General features: G+C 41.2%; 1 pseudogene; it reads left to right on the top strand.

Annotated features, from left to right (window-relative positions):
- LOC138423734 (eukaryotic translation initiation factor 4E-like) overlaps positions 1–18,834 on the top strand; it is a 40,503-nt pseudogene extending 21,669 nt beyond the window's left edge.
- Positions 18,835–21,372: the final 2,538 nt, after the last annotated feature.

Below are 21,372 nucleotides of genomic sequence, written 5' to 3'. Positions count from 1 at the left end.
CCCAGAAAACTCAGCCCACTTCTGGGGAAAAGTGACACTATGTGGTGAGGACTCCACAAGGCCTATCTTTGTGTTTGGAGGTAGCTTTTTGCTCTTCTCAGTTTTGCAGGGGCGAGGAGGGAGTGTGACATCCACTAGGCACCATCCCTAGAGAGGGCAACCCCTGCATTTGAGGCCAACAGGGGTTGAAGGTTCCTGCTGCTCTTTGGGGAGGGGGTGCCTCTGTGCTCAATTTCCTTGTTGGTCCAGGATGTGCTCCCTGCCTCATACTTCCCACCTCACCATATGCCCCACCTCACGGCAACAGGGCCAGCTCTGATCGCTGGCCTTGCTCCTATCCTCGCAGTCTTCCAAGGATAGCAGGGACAGACTGACTCCTTGAGGGACATTTAACAGTATACAGAACAGGAAACAGGTCTTAATGGAGAGGAAGGACAAGGAATCACCGAGCAGGGGGAAGCTGCAGGAAGCACTGGGTGTTCTTGTGCCATCCTGTTGGATAGAAGTGGGATGTAGATGGCCAGGCCCAGGAATCTAAGTTACTGACAAACTTCACCATCCTGTGTTTTCAAGGGATGCAGCCACACCATGAATACGAACTAAGTGGAAACCAGAGTGACCACATCCTTGTCTGTCCTTGTCTGTCATCTTGTCTGTCATCCCCACTGGCTTCTGCTTCTGAGCTGCAGTCACAAAGTCCATCACGGCCTGAGCCATGAGCAGAGCACACCTGGATGGGGATCCTTCTTGGTGCAGCCAAAGTGTCTGAAGATATTTCCAAACTCAGATTATATTTTCATACTGCTATGATCTGAATTTTATCTCTCCTTAAAGTTCATATGCTAAATCCAAATGCTCAAGGATGATAGCATTAGGAGGTGGGATATTTGGGAGGTGATTAAACTATAAGGATGGAGCCTTCAGGGATGGGATTGGATTTTTATAAAAGAGGCTCCAGAGAGATGTCTCAGCCCCTCCATGTGAGGACACAGCAAGAAAGTGTAGATTATGAACCAGGATGCAGGCTCTCAGCAGACCGAGATCCCACCCACACCTTAATCTTGGACTCCCAGCCTCCAGAACCATGAGAAATAAACTTTGTTGTTTATAAGTCATCTACTCTGTGGCATTTTGTTATAAAGCCCAAAGGGATTAAGACACAGACATTCATTTCCTCATGAAATATTTATTAAGCACCTACTAGATGCTAGGCACAACTGTGGGCATTCAGGATACCCCAGTTAACAGTAACAAGAAAAAATAAATAAAAATTCTTACCTGTGAAGATCTATTTTTTGCAAAGAGAAGACAGACGATCAATGATGTGCTGTGTTGTAGGTGGTCAGTGCTTGAGAAATAATAGGGCAGGGCAAGGGGATAGAAGTACAGTCTGCCCTTGGAGTCTGTGTGTTCCTCTCTGCAGATTCAATCAACTTTGGATAAAAAAATATTCTGGAAAATAAAAAAGAACTAACTCCAGAAAGTTCCAAAGAGCAAAACTGGACACACGTAGCAGTTATTTGCATTATATTCACAACTTTTGGCTTCCCTGGTGGCTCAGAGGTTAAAGCATCTGCCTGGAATGAGGGAGACCCAGGTTCGATCCCTGGGTCAGGAAGATCCCCTGGAGAAGGAAATGGCAACCCACTCCCGTACTCTCGCCTGGAGAATCCCATGGAGGGAGGAGCCTTGTAGTCTACCGTCGCAAAGAGTAGGACAGGACTGAGAGATTTCATTTCACTTCACTTCACATAGTATTTACATTATATCAGATGTTATAAGTAGTTATGTTGTTGCTGTTCAGTCATAAAGTCATCTCCAACTCTGATATCCCATGGACTGCAGAAAGCCAAGTTTCCCTGTCCTTCACGGTCTCCCAGAGTTTGCTCAGATTCAGGTCCATTGAGTCCATGATGCTATCTAACCATCTCATCCTCTGCTATCTCCTTCTCCTTTTGCATTTAATCTTTCCCAGCATTAGGGTCTTTTCGAATGAGTTGCCTCTGCATCAGGTGGCCAAAGGATTATTCAGGACTGATTTCCTTTAGAATTGACTGGTTTGATCTCCTTGCAGTCCAAGGGATTCTTAAGAATCTTCTCTGCACCACAATTCAAAAGCATCAGTTATTCCCCATTCAGCCTTCTTTATGGTCCAACTTTCACATCCATACCTAACTACTGAAAACGAACAAACCAACAGCTTTGACTATACTAACCTTTCTCAGCAAAGTGATGTCTCTGCTTTTTAATATGCTGTCTAGGTTTGCCATAGCTTTCCTTCCAAGGAGCAAGCATCTTTTAATTTCATGACTGCAGTCAGAGTCTGCAGTGATTTTGGAAACCAAGAAAATAAAATCTGGTGCTGTTTCCACATTTTTTCCTTCTGTTTTCTGTGAAGTGATGGGACAAAAAGCCATGATCTTAGTTTTTTGAATGTGGTGTTTTAAGCCAGCTCTATCACTCTCCTCTCTTACTCTCACAAAGTTTTTAGTTCCTCTTCACTTTCTGCCATTAAAGTGGTATCATCTGCATATCTGAGATTGTTGATATTTCTCCCAGCAATCTTGATACCAGCTTGAGCTTCATCTGGCCAGCATTTCATTTGATGCACTCTGCATATAAGTTAAATAAGCATGGTGACAATATACTACATTGACATACCCTTTTCCCAATTTTGACCCAGTCCATTGTTCCATGTCCAGTTCTGTTACTTCTTGACCTGCATGCAGGTTTCTGAGGAAACAGATTAGGTGGTCTGATATTCCCATCTCTTAAGAATTTTCCACAGTTTGTTGTGATCCACACAGTTAAAGGCTTTAGCATAGTCAATGAAGCAGAAGTAGATTTTTTTTTTCTTGAGTTCTCTTACTTTATGATCCAATGAATGTTGGCAATTTGATCTCTGGTTCCTCTGCTTTTTATAAACCCAACTTGTACATCTGGGATTTCTCAGTTCATGTACTGTTGAAGACTAGCTCAAAAGATTTTGAGCATAGCCCTGCTAGCATGTGAAATGAGTGCCATTGTATGGTTGTCTGAACATTCTTTTGCATTGCCCTTTTTGGGGATAGGAATGAAAACTGACCTTTTTGGCTTTTTCCAGTCCTGTGGCCACTGCTGAGTTTTCCAAATTTGCTGGCATATTGAATACAGCATCATCTTTTAGTATCTGAAATAGCTCAACTAGAATTCTATCACCTCCGCTAGTTTTGTTGATAGTAATGCTTCCTTAAGGCCCATTTGACTTCCCACTCTGGGATATCTGGCTTTAGGTTAGTAACTACACCACTGTGGTTATATGGGTTATTAAGACTTTTTTGTATAGTTCTTCTGTGTATTGTTACCCTTTTCTTAATCTTTCTCACTTCTGTTAGGTCCTTACTGTTCCTGTCCTTTATTGTGCCCATCCTAGATAAGTAATCTGGAGACAGTTTATAATATATGGTAGGATGTGCACAGATTACAGGCAAATATCATATCATTTTATAAAAGGAGTTTGAGCATCCATGGATTTTAGCATCTTTATGAGTGAGGGTGGGGGGAGAGGGTTCTGTGGGTACTGAGAGATGAATGTACTTGATGGGCACCAGGGAGGAAGTCCAAAACTCTCCCTTAATTTTCCCAGCAATCAGCCACATAATTTAGTGAACTAATGTGTTGGTCCAGTCGGTCTCCAGCACAGAGCCCACTGGGTCCTGTTCCTACATTCACACTCCCATGTCTGCATCCAAGTCTCACTGTTGTGGAAAGTAAGTCCTCTCTAAAGGATTTACCAGAATGTCCCATTGGCACAGGTCACTAGGTCCCTGCGAAACAGACTCCCTTCCTTGATTAATGAGACAGAAATCCTGGTCCTGACGGGGTTATATTTGTGGTGGAAAGATGCAAACTGTCCCAAACATGGGAGGAAGGGTTGGAGACAGCTGAAGGTTCTGGAGTGTGTGGAAGGGTATGTGGAGGGGAGGAATGTCAAAGGAAATGCTACAGAGGAAGATGAGCATTCCTCAGGTAGACGAGGGAGACAAGGAGCTTCCAGCAAAGGAAACACTCGAACACTTTCTCCATTCTTACCTGATCACCTGCAGATGGTCAGGTCCCCATTTACCTTGTCCACTCCCTCCTTAGTCCCTACAGGATGAGACAGTCAGTGCTAGGTAAATACTTATTATGAGGAAGAAGAGAAGGAAAAACACAAGGAAACACCCTTCAGCAGGGAGACAGGCTAATCTGGTAGAGCTGAGGTGGGAAAACCAAGGGAAGAGGTGAAATTAGAAATTCAGGGGAGGCAGAGGCAAGAGTAGGCCTGGTGTGCTTCAGTCCATGGGGTCGCAGAGAGTCGGACACAACTGAGCGACTGAACTGAACTCAACTGAACAGAGAGGCAAGAGTCTGGTGTGGCATAGTGAGGAGCTAGGCTTCATTCTGAAGGAGTGATGCGAACTCTAAGAGTATTTTAAGAAGGAGAGAACACATGGTTGGTGTTACATATTAGAAAAATTGCCCTGGAAGTGGTAGGCCTGATGGACATGGAGCAGAAAAGGTAGTTGGACGGTTGGACAGGATATGTGCTTGCAGACCAGCTTAGAAAACTTGGGAAAGCTGGAACAGCATGGCATATTGAGCAGGGTGGTCAGGCCAGGCAGGCAGGGGTGGAGGGAGGGCAGGGCAGAAAGAAGGCACGTCATGTTTCTTAAAGATACGTTATGTTTCTTCAAGAATCAAGACTGCACGTTGAAAATATTTTTTTTTTCATCCATCCTAATTGGCATTTCTCCAGTTACATTTTTTTCAGGTTAGAAATTTGTGGTAAATTAAAGGAAAACGCCAACTTAGTGTGTGCAAAAGGATCCCAACAGTGTAATAGAACTGTGTTAAATCAGTCCTGGTGAAACTGCAGAGATCTAGCCTACACTCTGCTCTGCACCCTTCCTCTCAGGCACTGCGCACAGAAAGGTGTCCCCTCTGTTCTGACCATGGTGTAGGCTCAGTCCACTGTAGATTTTAATGGCAGGGCTCTGGGTTAGCATCTCTTCCCACTCAGACTTGGAGTGAGAGTAGCCCTACCTTTACATACTCTAAACTCTCTTTTTGTTGTTGTTTTTCTGAGCTTCAAAATTTAACATGGGAACTTGCTTGTGAGCTTCATTACTCTCGCTCAAATTGGATTTCTGTTCATGAAGTTCCTTTTTATATCAACAAACAGATTCCTCAGGAGGCCAAAAACAAACCTGGGCTTGACTACCTAGCAATATTAAGTTGGCTATATGATGGTAAACTGGTAATCAATTTTCCTCCCAAATTTTTATTATGAAATCTTAAAGATAAAGAAGAAATGAAAGACTACTACAGAGGACATGCACTTATCCACCAACAATATTCAATATTCCACACTTTGTCATGTGAACTTCTCTACCTAACCTAGCTGCACTTTTTTTGGACCTATTAGAAAGAACATTACACTACTTTACCTCTTCAGCATGCATTTCTTGGGGAAAAAATAATTCTCTATGACTACAACAGCATCAGTTCAGTTCAGTTCAGTCACTCAGTCGTGTTCAACTCTGCAACCCCATGGACTGCAGCAAGCCAGGCTTCCTTGACTATCACCAACTTCCAGAGCTTGCTCAAACTCATGTCCATCGAGTTGGTGATGCCATCCAACCATCTCATCCTCTGTCGTCCCGTTCTCCTCCTGCCTTCAATCTTTCCCAGCATCAGTGTCTTTGCACCCTACTCCAGTACTCTTGACTGGAAAATCCAATGGATGGAGGAGCCTGGTGGGCTGCAGTCCATGGGGTCTCTAAGAGTCGGATACGACTGAGCGACTTCACTTTCACTTTTCACTTTCATGTACTGGAGAAGGAAATGGCAATCTGTTCCAGTATTCTTGCCTGGAGAATCCCAGGGATGGGGGAGCCTGGTGGGCTGCTGTCTCTGGGGTCGCACAGAGTCGGACACGACTGAAGCGGCTTAGCAGCAGCAGCAAGTTTTTCACATCAGGTGGGCAAAGAATTGGAGCTTCAGCTTCAACATCAGTCCTTCCAATGAATATTCAGGACTGATTTCTTTTAGAATGGACTTGTTGAATCTCCTTGCAGTCCAAGGAACTCTCAAGAGTCTTCTCCAACACCACAGTTCACACCAGTCAGAATGGCTGTGATCCAAAAATCTGCAAGCAATAAATGCTGGAGAGGGTGTGGAGAAAAGGGAACCCTCCTACACTGTTGGTGGGAATGCAAACTAGTACAGCCACTATGGAGAACAGTGTGGAGATTCCTTAAAAAATTGCAAATAGAACTACCTTATGACCCAGCAATCCCACAGCTGGGCATACACACCGAGGAAACCAGAATTGAAAGAGACACATGTACCCCAATGTTCATCGCAGCACTGTTTATAATAGCCAGGACATGGAAACAACCTAGATGTCCATCAGCAGATGAATGGATAAGAAAGCTGTGGTACATATACACAATGGAGTATTACTCAGCCATTAAAAAGAATTCATTTGAATCAGTTCTGATGAGATGGATGAAACTGGAGCCGATTATACAGAGTGAAGTAAGCCAGAAAGAAAAACACCAATACAGTATACTAACACATATATATGGAATTTAGGAAGATGGCAATGACGACCCTGTATGCAAGACAGGAAAAAAGACACAGCTGTGTATAACGGACTTTTGGACTCAGAGGGAGAGGGAGAGGGTGGGATGATTTGGGAGAATGGGAATTCTAACATGTATACTATCATGTAAGAATTGAATCGCCAGTCCATGTCTGACGTAGGGTGCAGCATGCTTGGGGCTGGTGCATGGGGATGACCCAGAGAGATGTTGTGGGGAGGGAGGTGGGGGGGGGGTCATGTTTTGGAACGCATGTAAGAATTAAAGATTTTAAAATTAAAAGAAAAAAAAAGCATCAATTCTTCAGTGCTCAGCCTTCTTTACAGTCCAACTCTTACATCCATACATGACTACTGGAAAAACCACAGCTTTGACTAGACAGACCTTTGTTAACAAAGTAATGTCTCTGCTTTTCAATATGTTGTATAGGTTGGTTATAACTTTTCTTCCAAGGAGCAAGCATCTTTCAATTTCATAGCTGCAGTCACCATCTGCAGTGATTTAGGAGATCCCCACCACCCTACCACACAAAAAATGATCTCTACTGTTTTCAATGTTTCCCCATCTATTTGCCATGAAATGATGGGACTGGATGCCATGATCTTAGTTTTTTTACTGTTAAGTTTTAAGTCAGCTTTTTCACTCTCCTCTTTCACTTTCATTAAGAGTTTCTCTTCACTTTCTGGCATAAGGGTAGTGTCATTTGCATATCTGAGATTATAGATATTTCTCCTGTCAATCTTGATTCCAGCTTGTGCTTCATTCAGCCTGATACTTCACATGATGTACTCTGCACATAAGTTAAATAAGCAGGGTGACAATATACAGCCTTGAAGTACTCCTTTCCCAGTTTGGAATCAAACTGTTGTTCCAGGTCTTCTTGACCTGCATACAGATTTATCAGGAGGCAAGTAAGGTGGTCTGGTATTCCTTCAACAGCATAATTACACTTAACTTTAATTCTCTAATATCATCTAAATCTTCTACATATTAGCATTTACCAGTTGTCTCTAAAATGTTTTCTAATTAGTTAATTTGTTTTAATTGGAGGCTAATTACTTTACAACATTGTGGTGGTTTTGCCACACATTGACATGAATCAGCCATGGCTGTACAAGTGTCCCTCATCCCAAAACCCCTCTCACCTCCCTCCCCACTCCATCCCTCTGGGTTGTCTCAGGGCATTGGCTTTCAGTGCCCTGTTTCATGCATCAAACTTGGACTGGCAATCTATTTCACATATGGTAATATACATGTTTCAATGTTATTCTCTCAAATCATCCCACCCTTGCCTTCTCCCACAGAGTCTAAAAGTCTGTTCTTTACATCTGTCTCTTTTGCTGTCTCACATATAGGGTCATCTTTACCATCTTTCTAAATTCCTTATATATCATTAATATACTGTATTGGTGTTTTTCTTTCTGACTTACTTCACTCTGTATAATAGGCTCTATTTCATCCATCTCATTAGAACTGATTCAAGTGTGTTCTTTTTAATAGCTGAGTAATATCTCATTGTGTATATGTACCACAGCTTTCTTATCCATTTCTTTGCCAATGGGCATCTAGGTTGCTTACATGTCCTAGCTATTGTAAACAGTGCTGCAATGAACACTGGGGTATGCATGTCTCTTTCAATTCTGGTTTCCTCAGTGTGTATGTATGCCCAGCAGTGGGATTGCTGGGTTGTATGGCAATTCTATTTCCAGTTTTTTAAGGTATCTCCACACTGTTCTCCATAGTGACTATACTAGTCTGCAGTCCCACCAACAGTGTAAGAGAGTTCCCTTTCCTCCACACCCTCTCAAGCATTTATTGTTGGGCGGCTGTGACTGGCACACTAAGCGTGGGTGAGAGGAGCTACCCTATGTCCGAGGTCAGAGGCAGAACCCGGGAGGACCCCATGCCCGAAGGGTGGCAGCAAGAGGAGTAACCCCACGTCCGAAGTCAGGGGCAGCAGCTGAGAGTTCCAGGCTGCAACAGCACAGGAACAGCTGAGAGGAGCCACCCCGCATCAGAGGCCAGGGGCGGCGGCCAGGAGGAGCCACTCCACGCCTGAGGCCAGGGGCGGCGGCCGAGGGGAGCAACCCCATATCCAAGGAGCAGTGGCTGTGTGGGTACAGGAGGACCTAGAGGAGCTATCCCACATTGAAGGTCAGGAAGGTCGGTGGTGAGGAGATACACTTCATCCAAGGTAAGGAGCAGTGGCTGCGCTTTGCTGGAGCAGTTACGAAGATACCCCACGTCCAAGGTAAGAGAAATCCAAGTAAGACGGCAGGTGTTGCAAGAGGGCATCAGAGGGCAGACACACTGAAACCATATTCACAGAAAACTGGTCAATCTAATCACACTAGGACCACAGCGTTGTCTAACTCAATGAAACTGAGCCATGCCCGTGGGGCAACCCAAGAAGGGCAGGTCATGGTGGAGAGGTCTGACAGAATGTGGTCCACTGGACAAGGGAATGGCAAACCACTTCAGTATTCTTGCCTTGAAACCCCATGAATAGTATGAAAGGCAAAATGATAGGATACTGAAAGAAGAACTCCCCAGGTCAGTAGGTGCCCAACATGCTACTGGAGATCAGTGGAGAAATACCTCCAGAAAGAATGAAGGGATGGAGCCAAAGCAAAAACAATACCCGGTTGTGGATGTGACTGGTGATAGAAGCAAGGTCCGATGCTGTAAAGAGCAATAGTGCATAGGAACCTGGAATGTCAGGTCTATGAATCAAGGCAAATTGAAAGTGGTCAAACAAGAGATGGCAAGAGTGAACATCGACATTCTAGGAATCAATGACCTAAAATGGACTGGAATGGGTGAATTTAACTCAGATGATCATTATATCTACTACTGTGGGCAGGAATCCCTCAGAATAAATGGAGTAGCCATCATGGTCAACAAAAGAGTCCGAAATGAGATACGTGGATGCAATCTCAAAAACCACAGAATGATCTGTTCATTTCTGAGGCAAACAATTCAATATCACAGTAATCCAAGCCTCTACACCAACTAGTAGTGCTGAAGAAACTGAAGTTGAACAGTTCTATGAAGACCTACAAGACCTTTTAGAACTAACACCCAAAAAAGATGTCCTTTTCATTATAGGGGATTGGAATGCAAAAGTAGGGAGTCAAGAAACACCCGGAGTAACAGGCAAATTTGGCCCTGGAATGTGGAATGAAGCAGGGCAAAGACTAATAGAGTTTTGTCAAAAGAACACACTGGTCATAGCAAACACTTTTTTCCAACAACATAAGAGAACACTCTACATGTGCACATCACCAGATGGTCAACACTGAAATCAGATTGATTCTATTCTTTGCAGCCAAAGATGGGGAAGCTCTATACAGTCAACAAAAACAAGACCAGGAGCTGACTGTGGCTCAGATCATGAACTCCTTATTACCAAATTCAGACTTAAATTGAAGAAAGTAGGGAAAACTGCTAGACCATTCAGGTATGACCTAAACCAAATCCCTTATGATTATACAGTGGAAGTGAGAACTAGATTTAAGGGCCTAGATCTGACAGATAGAGTGCCTGATGAACTATGGAATGAAGTTCATGACATTGTAGAGGAAACAGGGATCAAGACCATCCCCATGGAAAATAAATGCAAAAATCCAAATGGCTGTCTGAGGAGACCTTACAAATAGCTGTGAAAAGAAGAGAGGTGAAAAATAAAGGAGAAAAGGAAAGATATAAGCAGCTGAATGCAGAGTTCCAGAGAATAGCAAGAAGAGATAAGAAAGCCTTCTTCAGCAATTAATGCAAAGAAATAGAGGAAAAGAACAGAATGGGAAAGACTAGAGATCTCTTCAAGAAAATTAGAGATACCAAGGGAACATTTCATGCAAAGATGGTCTCAATAAAGGACAGAAATGTTATGGACCTAAGAGAAGCAGAAGATATTAAGAAGAGGTGGCAAGAATACACGGAAGAACATACAAAAAAGATCTTCACAACCCAGATAATCACGATGGTGTGATCACTTATCTAGAGCCAGACATTCTGGAATGTGAAGTCAAGTGGGCCTTAGAAAGCATCACTATGAACAAAGCTAGTGGAGGTGATGGCATTCCAGTTGAGTTATTTCAAATCCTGAAAGACAATGCTGTTAAAGTGCTGCACTCAATATGGCAGCAAACTTGGAAAACTCAGCAGTGGCCACAGGACTGGAAAAGTTAGTTTTCATTCCAATCCCAAAGAAAGTCAGTGCCAAAGAATGCTCAAACTACTGCACAATTGCACTCATCTCACATGCTAGTAAAGTAATGCTCAAAATTCTCCAAGCCAGGCTTCAGCAATACGTGAAACATGAACTTTCTGATGTTCAAGTTGGTTTTAGAAAAGGCAGAGGAGCCAGAGATCAAATTGCCAGCATCCGCTGGATCATGGAAAAAGCCAGAGAGTTCCAGAGAAACATCTCTTTCTGCTTTATTGACTATGCCAAAGCCTTTGACTGTGTGGATCACAAGAAACTGTGGAAAATTCTGAAAGAGAGGGGAATACCAGACCACCTGACCTGCTCTTGAGAAATCTGTATGCAGGTCAGGACACAACAGCTGGAACTGGACATGGAACAACAGACTGGTTTCAAATAGGAAAAGGAGTACATCAAGGCTGTATATTGTCACCCTGTGTACATCATGAGAAATGCTGGACTGGAAGAAACATAAGCTGGAATCAATATTGCCGGGAGAAATATCAATAACCTCAGATATGCAGATGACACCACCCTTATGACAAAAAGTGAAGAGGAACTAAAAAGCCTCTTGAGGAAAGTGAAAGTGGAGAGCGAAAACATTGGCTTAAAGCTCAACATTCAGAAAGCGAAGATCATGGCATCCAGTCCCATCATTTCACAGGAAATAGATGGGTAAACAGTGGAAACAGTGTCAGACTTTATTTTGGGGGGCTCCAAAGCCACTGCGGATGGTGATTGCAGCCGTGATATTAAAAGACGCTTACTCCTTGGAAGAAAATTTATGACCAACCTAGATAGCATATTCAAAATCAGAGACATTACTTTGCTGACTAAGGTCCGTCTAGTCAAGGCTATGGTTTTTCCCGTCATCGTGTATGGATTTGAGAGTTGGACTGTGAAGAAGGATGAGCGCCGAAGTGCTGATGCTTTTGAACTGTGGTGTTGGAGAAGAGTCTTGAGAGTCCCTTGGACTACAAGGAGATCCAACCAATCCATTCTGAAGGAGATCAGCCCTGGGATTTCTTTGGAAGGAATGATGCTAAAGCTGAAACTCCAGTCCTTTGGCCACCTCATGCAAAGAGTTGACTCATTGGAAAAGACTCTGACTCAACACAATGTATACACTTTCTCTGATGCTGGGAGGGACTGGGGAAAGGAGGAGAAGGGGACGACAGGGGATGAGATGGCTGGATGGCATCACCGACTTGATGTACATGAGTCTGAGCGAACTCTGGGAGTTGGTGATGGACAGGGAGGCCTGGTGTGCTGCAATTAATGGGGCCACAAAGAGTTGGACACGTCTGAGCGACTGAACTGAACTGAATTGAACTGAGACTTTTTGATAGCAGCCATTCTGACTGGGGTGAGATGGTACTTCATTGTGATTTGCAGTTCTCTGATAATGAGTGATGTTGAGCATCTTTTCATGCGTTTGTTAGCCATCTATATGTCTTCTTTAAAGAAATGTCTGTTTAGTTCTTGGCCCATATTTTATTGGGTTATTTATTTTTCTGATATTGAGCTCCATGAGCTGCTTGTATATTTTTGAGATTAATCCTTTGCCAGTTGCTTCATGTGCTCCTATTTTCTCCCATTCTGAATGCTGTCTTTTCACCTTGCTTATAGTTTCCTTCATCTTGCAAAAACTTTTAAGTTTAATAGGGTCCCATTTGTTTATTTTTGCTTTTATTTCCATTACTCTGGGAGGTGGGTCATAAAGAATGTTGCTGTGATTTATGTCAGAGAGTGTTTTACCTATGTTTTCCTCTAGGAGTTTTATAGTTTCTGGTCTTACATTTAGATCTTTAACCCATTTTGAGTTTATTTTTGTGTATGGTGCTCGAAAGTGTTCTAGTTTCATTCTTTTACAGGTGGTTGACCAGTTTTCTCAGCACCACTTATTAAACAGATTGTTTTTTCTTCATTACATACTTTTCCCTCCTTTGTCAAAGATAAGGTGTCCATAGGTGTGTGGATTTACCTCTGGGTTTTCTTTTTTGTTCCATTGATCTATATTTCTGCCTTTGTGGCAGTACCATACTGTCTTGATGACTGTAGCTTTGTAGTATAGTGTGAAGTCTGACACGTTGATTCCTCCAGTTCAATTATTCTTTATCATGATTTCTTTGGCTATTGGAGTTTTTTTTGTATTTCCATACAAATTGTGAAATTATTTGCTCCAGTTCTGTGAAAAATACCATTGGTAGTTTGATAAGGATTGCACTGAATCTATAGATTGCTTTGGGTAGTATACACATTCTCACTGTATTGATTCTTCCAATCCATGAACATAGTATATAAAAGACAATAAAAGTTGTCCAATTTATTGGTATATAGTTGCTGATAGTAGTTTCTTATGATCCTTTGTATTTCTGTGTTGTCTGTTGTGATTTCTCCTTTTTCATTTCTAATTTTGTTGATTTGATTCTTCTCGCCTTTTTTCCTTATGAGTCTGGTTAATGGTTTGCCTATTTTCTTTATCTTCTCAAAGGACCAGCTTTTAGTTTTGCTGATTTTTGCTGCAGTCTCCTTTGTTGCTTTTTCATTTATTTCTGTTCTATGTTCTGCTCCATCTATTTGTGTCATCTTTGATTTCTCTCATCAGTGTTTTATAGTTTTCTATGTATAGGTCTTTTGTTTCTTTTGGTAGATTTATTCCTAAGTATTTTATTCTTTTTGTTGCTATGGCAAATGGGATTGTTTCTTTAATTTCTCTTTCTGTTTTCTCATTGTTAGTGTATAAGAATGCAAGGGATTTCTGTGTGTTAATTTTATATCCTGCAACTTGACTATATTCATTGATTAGCTCTAGTAATTTTCTGGTGGTGTCTTTAGGGTTTTCTATGCAAAGGATCATGTCATCTGCAAACAGGGAGAGTTTTACTTCCTCTTTTCCAATCTGGATTCTTTTAATTTCTTTTCCTTCTCTGATTGCTGTGGCTAAAACTTTCAAAACTATGTTGGATAGTAGTAGTGAGTGGGCACCCTTATCTTGTTCCTGACTTTAGGGGAAATTTTTTCAATTTTTTGCCATTGAGGATAATGTTTGCTGTGGGTTTATCATATATGGCTTTTATTATGTTGAGGTATGTTCCTTCTATACCTGCTGTCTGGAGAGTTTTTATCATAAATGGATGTTGAACTTTGTTAAAGACTTTCTCTTCATCTATTGAGATAATCATATGGTTTTTATCTTTCAATTTGTTAATGTGGTGTATCACATTGATTGATTTGTGAATATTGAAGAATCCTTGCATGCCTGGGATAAAGCTTACTTGGTCATGATGTATGATCTTTTTAATATGTTGTTGGATTCTGTTTGCTAGAATTTTGTTGAGGATTTTTGCATCTATGTTCATCAGTGATATTGGCCTGTAGTTTTCTTTTTGGGGGTATCTTTATCTGGTTTTGGTATTAGGATGATAGTGGCCTCATAGAAAGAGTTTGGCAATTTACCTTCCTCTACAATTTTCTGGAAGAGTTTGAGTAGGACAGGTGTTAGCTCTTCTCTAAATTTTTGGTAGAATTCAGCTGTGAAGCTGTCTGGTCCTGGGCTTTTGTTTGTTGGAAGATTTTTTATTACAATCTCTACTCCTGTGCTTGTAATGGGTCTGTTAAGATTTTCTATCTCTTCTTGGTTCAGTTTTGAAAGGTTATGCTTTTCTAAGAATTTGTCCATTCCTTTGAAGTTGTCCATTTTATTGGCATATAGTTGCTGATAGTTTCTTATGATCCTTTGTATTTCTGTGTTTTCTGTTGTGATTTCTCCTTTTTCATTTCTAATTTTGTTGATTTGATTCTTCTCCCCTTTTGTCTTTATGAGTCTGGCTAATGGTGTGTCTATTTTCTTTATCTTCTCAAAGAACCAGCTTCTAGTTTTGCTGACTTTTGCTTCATTTCTTTTTCATTTGTTTCTGCTCTAATTTTTATTATTTCTTTCCTTCTACTAACTCTCAGATTCTTAATTTCTTCTTTTTCTAGTTGCTTTAGGTTATTTATTTGTTTTTTCTCTTGTTTCTTGAGGTAAACTTGTATTGCTATGAACCCTCCCCTTAGCACTGCTTTTACTGAATCCCATAGGTTTTGGATGGAGAAGGAAATGGCAACCCACTCTAGTATTCTTGCCTGGAGAATCCCAGGGACAGAGGAGCCTGGTGCCATCTATGGGATCTCACAGAATTGGACACAACTGACGCGACTTAGCAGCAGCAGCAGCATAGGTTTGGGGTTGTCATGTTTTCATTTCCATTTTTTTCTATGAAAATTTTTATTTCATTTCTGATTTCTTCCATGATTTGTTGGTTATTGAGAAGTGTGTTGTGTAGCCTCCATATGATTGTATTTTTAATAGTTTTTTCTCCTGTTGTTGACATCTAATCTTACTGCATTGTGATCAGAAAAGATGCTTGAAATGATTTCAAATTATTTGAATTTACCAAGGCTAGATTTATGGCCCAGGATGGGATCTATCCTGGAGAATGTTCTGTGTGCACTTGAGAAAATGGTGAAATTCATTGTTTGGGGGGAAAATGTCCTATATATATCAATTAGGTCTACCTGGTCTATTGTATCATTTAAAGTTTGTGTTTTCCTGCTAATTTTCTGTTTGGTTCATCTATCCATAGGTGCAAGTGGGGTATTAAAGTCTCCCAGTATTACTGTGTTACTGTTAATTTCCCCTTTCATACTTGTTAGCATTTGTCTTATGTATTGAGGTGCCCCTATGTTGGATGCATATGTATTTATAACTGTTATATCTTCTTCTTGGATTGATCCTTTGATCATTATGTAGTGTCCTCCTTTGTCTCTTTTCAAAGTTTCTTTTATCTGATATGAGTATGGCTACTCCTGCGTTCTCTTGGTCTGCATTTGCATGAAACAGGTTTTTCCAACTATTCACTTTGAGTCTGATATGTCTCTTGGTTTGAGGTGGGTCTCCTGTAGACAGCATATATAGGGGTCTTGTTTTTGTATCCATTCAGCCAGTCTTTGTCCTTTGGGTGGGCTTTCAACCCATTTACATTTAAGGTAATTATTGATAAGTATAATCCCATTGCCATTTACTTTGTTGTTTTGGGTTTTGTTTTTTTTTGTTGTTTTTTGATGTTGTTTTATAAAATTTTTTTGTTTCCTGTCTGGAAAATATCCTTTAGCATTTGTTGAAGAGCTGGTTTCATGGTTGCTGAATTCTCTCAGCTTTTGTTTGTCTGTAAAGATTTTGACTTCTTCATATTTGAATGAGGTCCTTGCTGGGTATAGTAATCTGGATTGTAGGTTTTTCTCTTTCACTACTCTAAGTATGCCCTGCCATTCCCTTCTGGCTTGAAGAGTTTCTATTGAAAGATTAGCTGTTACCCTTATGGGAATCCCCTTGTATGTTATTTGCAGCTTTTCCGTTGCTGTTTTTAACATTTGCTCTTTGTGTTTGATCTTCATTAGTTTGATTAATACATGTCTTGTTGTGTTTCACCTTGGGTTTATTCTGTTTGGGACTCTCTGGTTTTCTTGGACTTAGGTGGCTGTTTCCTTCCCCATTTTAGGGAAGTTTCCAACTATTATCTCCTCAAGTATTTTCTCATGCCCTTTCTTTGTGTCTTCTTCTGGGACTCCTATGATTCGAATGTTGGTACATTTAACATTGTCCCAGAGGTCTCTGAGGTTGTCTTCATTTCTTTTAATTCTTTCCCCCCTCCCCCGCTTCATTTATTTCCATCATTCTATCTTCCACCTCATTTATCATATCTTCTGCCTCAGCTATTTTACTGTTGTTTCCCTCCAGAGTGTTTTTGATCTCAGTTATTGCATTATTCATTATTGATTTACTCTTCTTTATTTCTTCTAGGTCATTATTAAATATTTCTTGCATCTTCTCAATCCTTGTCTCTATTTATCTGTAACTCCATTTTGTTTGCAAGATTTTGGATCATCTGTACTATCATTATTCTGAATTCTTTTTCAGGTAGACTCCCTATCCCCTCCTCTTTGGTTTGGTTTGGTGAGCATTTATCATGTTCTTTTACCTGCCAAATATTTCTCTGACTTTTCATTTTGTTTAGATTTCTGTGTCTGGGGTGTCCTGTCTTTGGCTGGAAGTTCATGGTTCCTCTTTTTATGGAGCCTGCCCTCTGTATGTGGGGTTGGACAAAGTTTCCTGGTTAGGGGAGCTTGCACCTGTGTTCTGGTGGGTAGCTGGATCTCTTCTCTGAAGTGCAGTGAAGTGTCCAGTAGTGAGTTTTAGGGTGTCTATAGCTTTGGCATGACTTTGGGCAGCCTTTCTTTTAATGCTCAGGGCTGTGTTCCTGTTCTGCTGGAGAATTAGCTAGGTATGTCTTGTTGGCTCCTGGAACTTGTTGGCTCTTGGGTGGAGCTTGGTTTCAGTGTAGATATGGAGGCTTTTGGATGAGCTCTTGTCAATTAATGTTCCCTGGAATCAGGAGTTCTCTGATGTTCTCAAGTTTTGGAATTAAGCCTTCTGCCTCTGGTTTTCAAGTCTTATTCTTACAGTAGCCTCAAGACTTATTCATCCATACAGCACAGATGATAAAACTTCTAGGTTAATGGTAAAATAATTCTCCACAACAAGGGACAAACAGAGAGGTTCACAGAGTTACACGGAGAAGAGAAGAGGGAGGAAGGAGATATTTGTGATCAGGAGAAGAGGGGGAGTCAAAAGACGAGAGACCAGTCTAGCCAGTAATAAGTTCCCTAAGTGTTCTCCACAGCCTGGAACACCCAGAGAGATTCATGGAGTTAAGTAGAGAAGGGAAGGGGGAGAGAGGAGATAGAGGTGACCTGGGGAATAACAGGGAGAGTCAATAGGGAAGAGAGCAATCAAACCAGTAATCATGCCCCTAAGTGAAAATGGATACTGAAGATTAAATTCTTAAAGGTACAAAATTGATAACAAATACCAAAAAGCAAAGATTAATAATCCAGAGTAGAGTTTAGACTCTCAAAAATACAATATTAAAAATGCAAAACAAAACCAATCACAAAAATTGTAATATATATATATATATATATATGAAATTTACATTAAATATAGGGTCTTTTTTGGGGAGGAGTGAGGCCTATGGAGAGCTGCTGCCAGTGTGGTTGCCAGCAGGGCCTGCTGGGTTTCACAAGTGCCTGTCTTCCATTCATTCATCCTTTCCATGCTCTGCGCATGCCTCAGAGAATGAAAATGGATCTAGATCTGTCTGTTCTTCCGAGTCTTTACCCTCTGGAAGATTTCACAGACACAGTTTATTGGAAATAGAAACTTAAATTTTCAAGTTAATTTTCCATTTGATTTTCTCTTTATCTCTTCTACTGGCTTCCCTCCCAATTTAGGAAACCACCCCGACTCCAAATCCCCCGCCTACAGTAGAAGAGAAAACAGAATCTAATCAGGAGGTTGCTAACCCAGCACACTAAACACCCTTCACAGAACAGATGGGCACTCTGGTTTTTTAAAAATGATAAAAGCAAAACTTGGCAAGCAAACCTTTGATTGATGTCTAAGTTTGATATTGTTGAAGACTTTTGGGCTCTGTACAACCATATCCAGTTGTCTAGTAATTTAATGACTGGCTGTGACTACTCATTTTTAAAGGATGGTATTGAGTCTATGTGGGAAGATGAGAAAAACAAACGAGGAAGACGATGGCTAATTACTCTGAACAAATAGCCGAGATGAAGTGACCTCGACTGTTTTTGGCTAGAGACACTGGTGTGCCTTATTGGAGAATCTTTTGATGACTACAGTGATGATGTATGTAGAGTTATTGTTAACGTTAGAGCTAAAGGTGATAAAATAGCAATATGGACTACTGAATGTGAAAACAGAGAAGCTGCTACACACATAGAGAAGATGTACAAGGAAAGGTTAGGACTTCCTCCAATGACAGTGATTGGTTATCAGTCCCATGCAGGCACAGCTACTCAGAGTGGCTCCACCACTAAAAATAGGTTTGTTGTTTAAGAAGACACCTTCTGAGTATTCTCATAGGAGACTGCCTCAAGGAATTGAGATTTTGGAGCTGAACCAAATCCTCTTCAAAAGAAGCGTGGACTGCATTTAAATTTGATGTCCACCTAAATGTGACTAAGATACAAGAGAAGTCTCATTTGCCTTTGTCTTATACTTCTGTGTCCATATTTTCTTTTCTTTTCTTTTTTAGAGTGTCCATTATCCCAATCAAAGAATTACAGTACACATCATCCCCAGAATCCATAAATGTATTCCTGGTCCACTCTGTAATAGCTTAATAGAATTAACCATTACAAACACATTTGCCCCATCTACAATATTAAAAAAAAAAAAAAAAAAGATCTTTCATTTCTATTCCTGACAAGAAAGTTATTTTGTTTATGTTCCATTGTATGCAGGAGCATATTTTGCTGGTTTGAAAGAGTATGATGCATACAGTTTTCTGGCAATTTTCTTTGTTTCTTTTTACAGCATTATCTTTGCTATACTCTTGCTGATGGCTGCTAGATTTTAATTTATTTTTTTCCCCACTTGATAAGATTAGTGATTCTGATTTCAGTTTCTCCATTTGTTTTGCTTTAGTTTTTCTTTCTCATGTAACATCGGTGAAGGATCCAGAAATATGACACAAAAGTGGAATAAACATCAATTTTGTGCATTCTTTGGTAATTTTCATTTGTAACTTAAACACTTTGCTAAAAACTTATGCATTTCATTCAAATCAGTGATCTATGTTTTTGTGATTTCCTAAACTTAATTGTGGAGTATAAAAAAATGTAACATCATAATTCATTCCTAATTAGAATTAGTATGTCTGTTTTTGTATCTTTATGCTGTGTTTTAACACTTTGTATTACTTAAATTATTTTGTTTTGGTTAAAAAATTGGGTCAAGTAGAAAGGCAGTCCCAGTCATATTAAGACAGTGTACAAAACTGTAAATAAAATGTGTACAGTGAATTTTCTTTTGGGCAACTAGAATTGTCCTTTTATTTCTCCATCTCTGTAGTAAGAATTTGTACTTATTATTGCAAGGCAGCCTCTATTGTGTCTTCCACAGGAGCAGCATAAGTTTGGAGCATAAGTTTGTTTATTTTGTTTATTTTAATTTTTAATAAATTGAATAGGTAGCATCATAAAAAAACAGGGTCTTTTCTTTTGCAAGGTAATAGGTTATAAATATGAAAATTAAAGGAGTAATAAAGAACTTAAATTTTTAATAAATTAAAGTGATAATAGTAAAAATATATCTAGGAATTTCTCTGGAGCTGTTTTGGGCAGTGTGGGATCAGTTCAGTTTCAGATAGTTCCTTGTTCTAGCTTGTGCTTGTTCTCAAGCATAAGCTCCTTTAGTCAATGTTAACGAGAGGGTTTTAATCTGCATCCGTCGCTTCCAGAGCAGTTCCCTCTTCTTTGTTTATTTTGGATCCTCTTTTTGCAAGTCTCTTCAGTGTCTAATTTCTGCCCTGACACAAGGCAGCAAAGTTGGTCACTTATTTAGGCTCACTTGTTCAGTTGTGCTGTGGGGAGGGAGAAACACTGCAAACAAATATCACTGGCATGAGCGGGGAGTGCTCGCAGTGTCTTGGCCACAGTGGGTTTGCTCCCACTCACAGGGCGTGTGCTTCCCCAGTCTACACTGCTCAGGCTTCAGGTTGCTCTGCAGGGGAACTGTCCAAAGTGGGCCCTGGATTTTGTGCACTTCCCAGGTCTAAGCCACTCAGGTTCAGGTTCTTGGGTAATCCACAAGGGCACAGACTCAGTTGGGCCTGCGTTTTGTGCCCTTCCCAGGTCCGAGCAGCTCAGGCGACCAGGTGCTTGGTGAGTGTACTGTTGCAGGTGGTCCCTACATCTCAATCACCTCCCCAGTCCCAGCCACTTTGTTTCCAGGGTGCACCGTGAGAGCACTGTCTCAGATGTGATGTGTATCTCCTCTGGGGAGCTTATCTCAGGCTGTGACCCTACTGGCAGATGTCAACTGTCTAGGATCCCAGGAAGATGTGGTTAGCAACTGGAAGCCTGCTCACAGTTTGGTGGAGGATGCCAGTCTTTGAGGCTGAGATTGCAGCAGCCTCTTGCCTTCTAGCTCTGGATGTGGCTCTCCTACCTCTCAGCCTCCAGCTGGGGTGGGAGGGAGTGAGGGGTGGAGGGGCCTGTATGCAGCTGGCTAGCTCTCCTTTGGTACTGGATCAATCCTTTGTTCTGTAAGCAGGCCAGTGTGCACGTTAAAGCCTTTCGCGGGAAAATTCTCTTTCTTTTCTCTCTAGCAATCCCACAGTTTGGGTTGCTGTCTCACGTTAGCTCCCTCAGATTGTCCTCAGGGCACTCAGGCCCGGTCCTTATCCTAAGCACTGATTATGCAGCCCATGCCTCTCTGTCCAGCCCCCACTCCCAGGTGGCATACACGAGCGTCTGGGCTAATTCTCCACTGGCCCTTGTGGTTAGGTGTGTATTCTGCGGGTTTTTTTTTCTTCTCCCAGTTACATTGCCCTCTGAGAGTGCAAAACTCCCTACAGACCCGCCAGTGAAAGGGATTCCTGCTGTTTGGAAACTTCTCCTCCTTCA

The sequence above is a fragment of the Ovis canadensis genome, chromosome 18 (genome assembly GCF_042477335.2).
Source record: "Ovis canadensis isolate MfBH-ARS-UI-01 breed Bighorn chromosome 18, ARS-UI_OviCan_v2, whole genome shotgun sequence".
Classification (NCBI taxonomy): Eukaryota; Metazoa; Chordata; class Mammalia; order Artiodactyla; family Bovidae; genus Ovis; species Ovis canadensis.
This window is presented reverse-complemented; position numbering and strand designations above follow the sequence as displayed.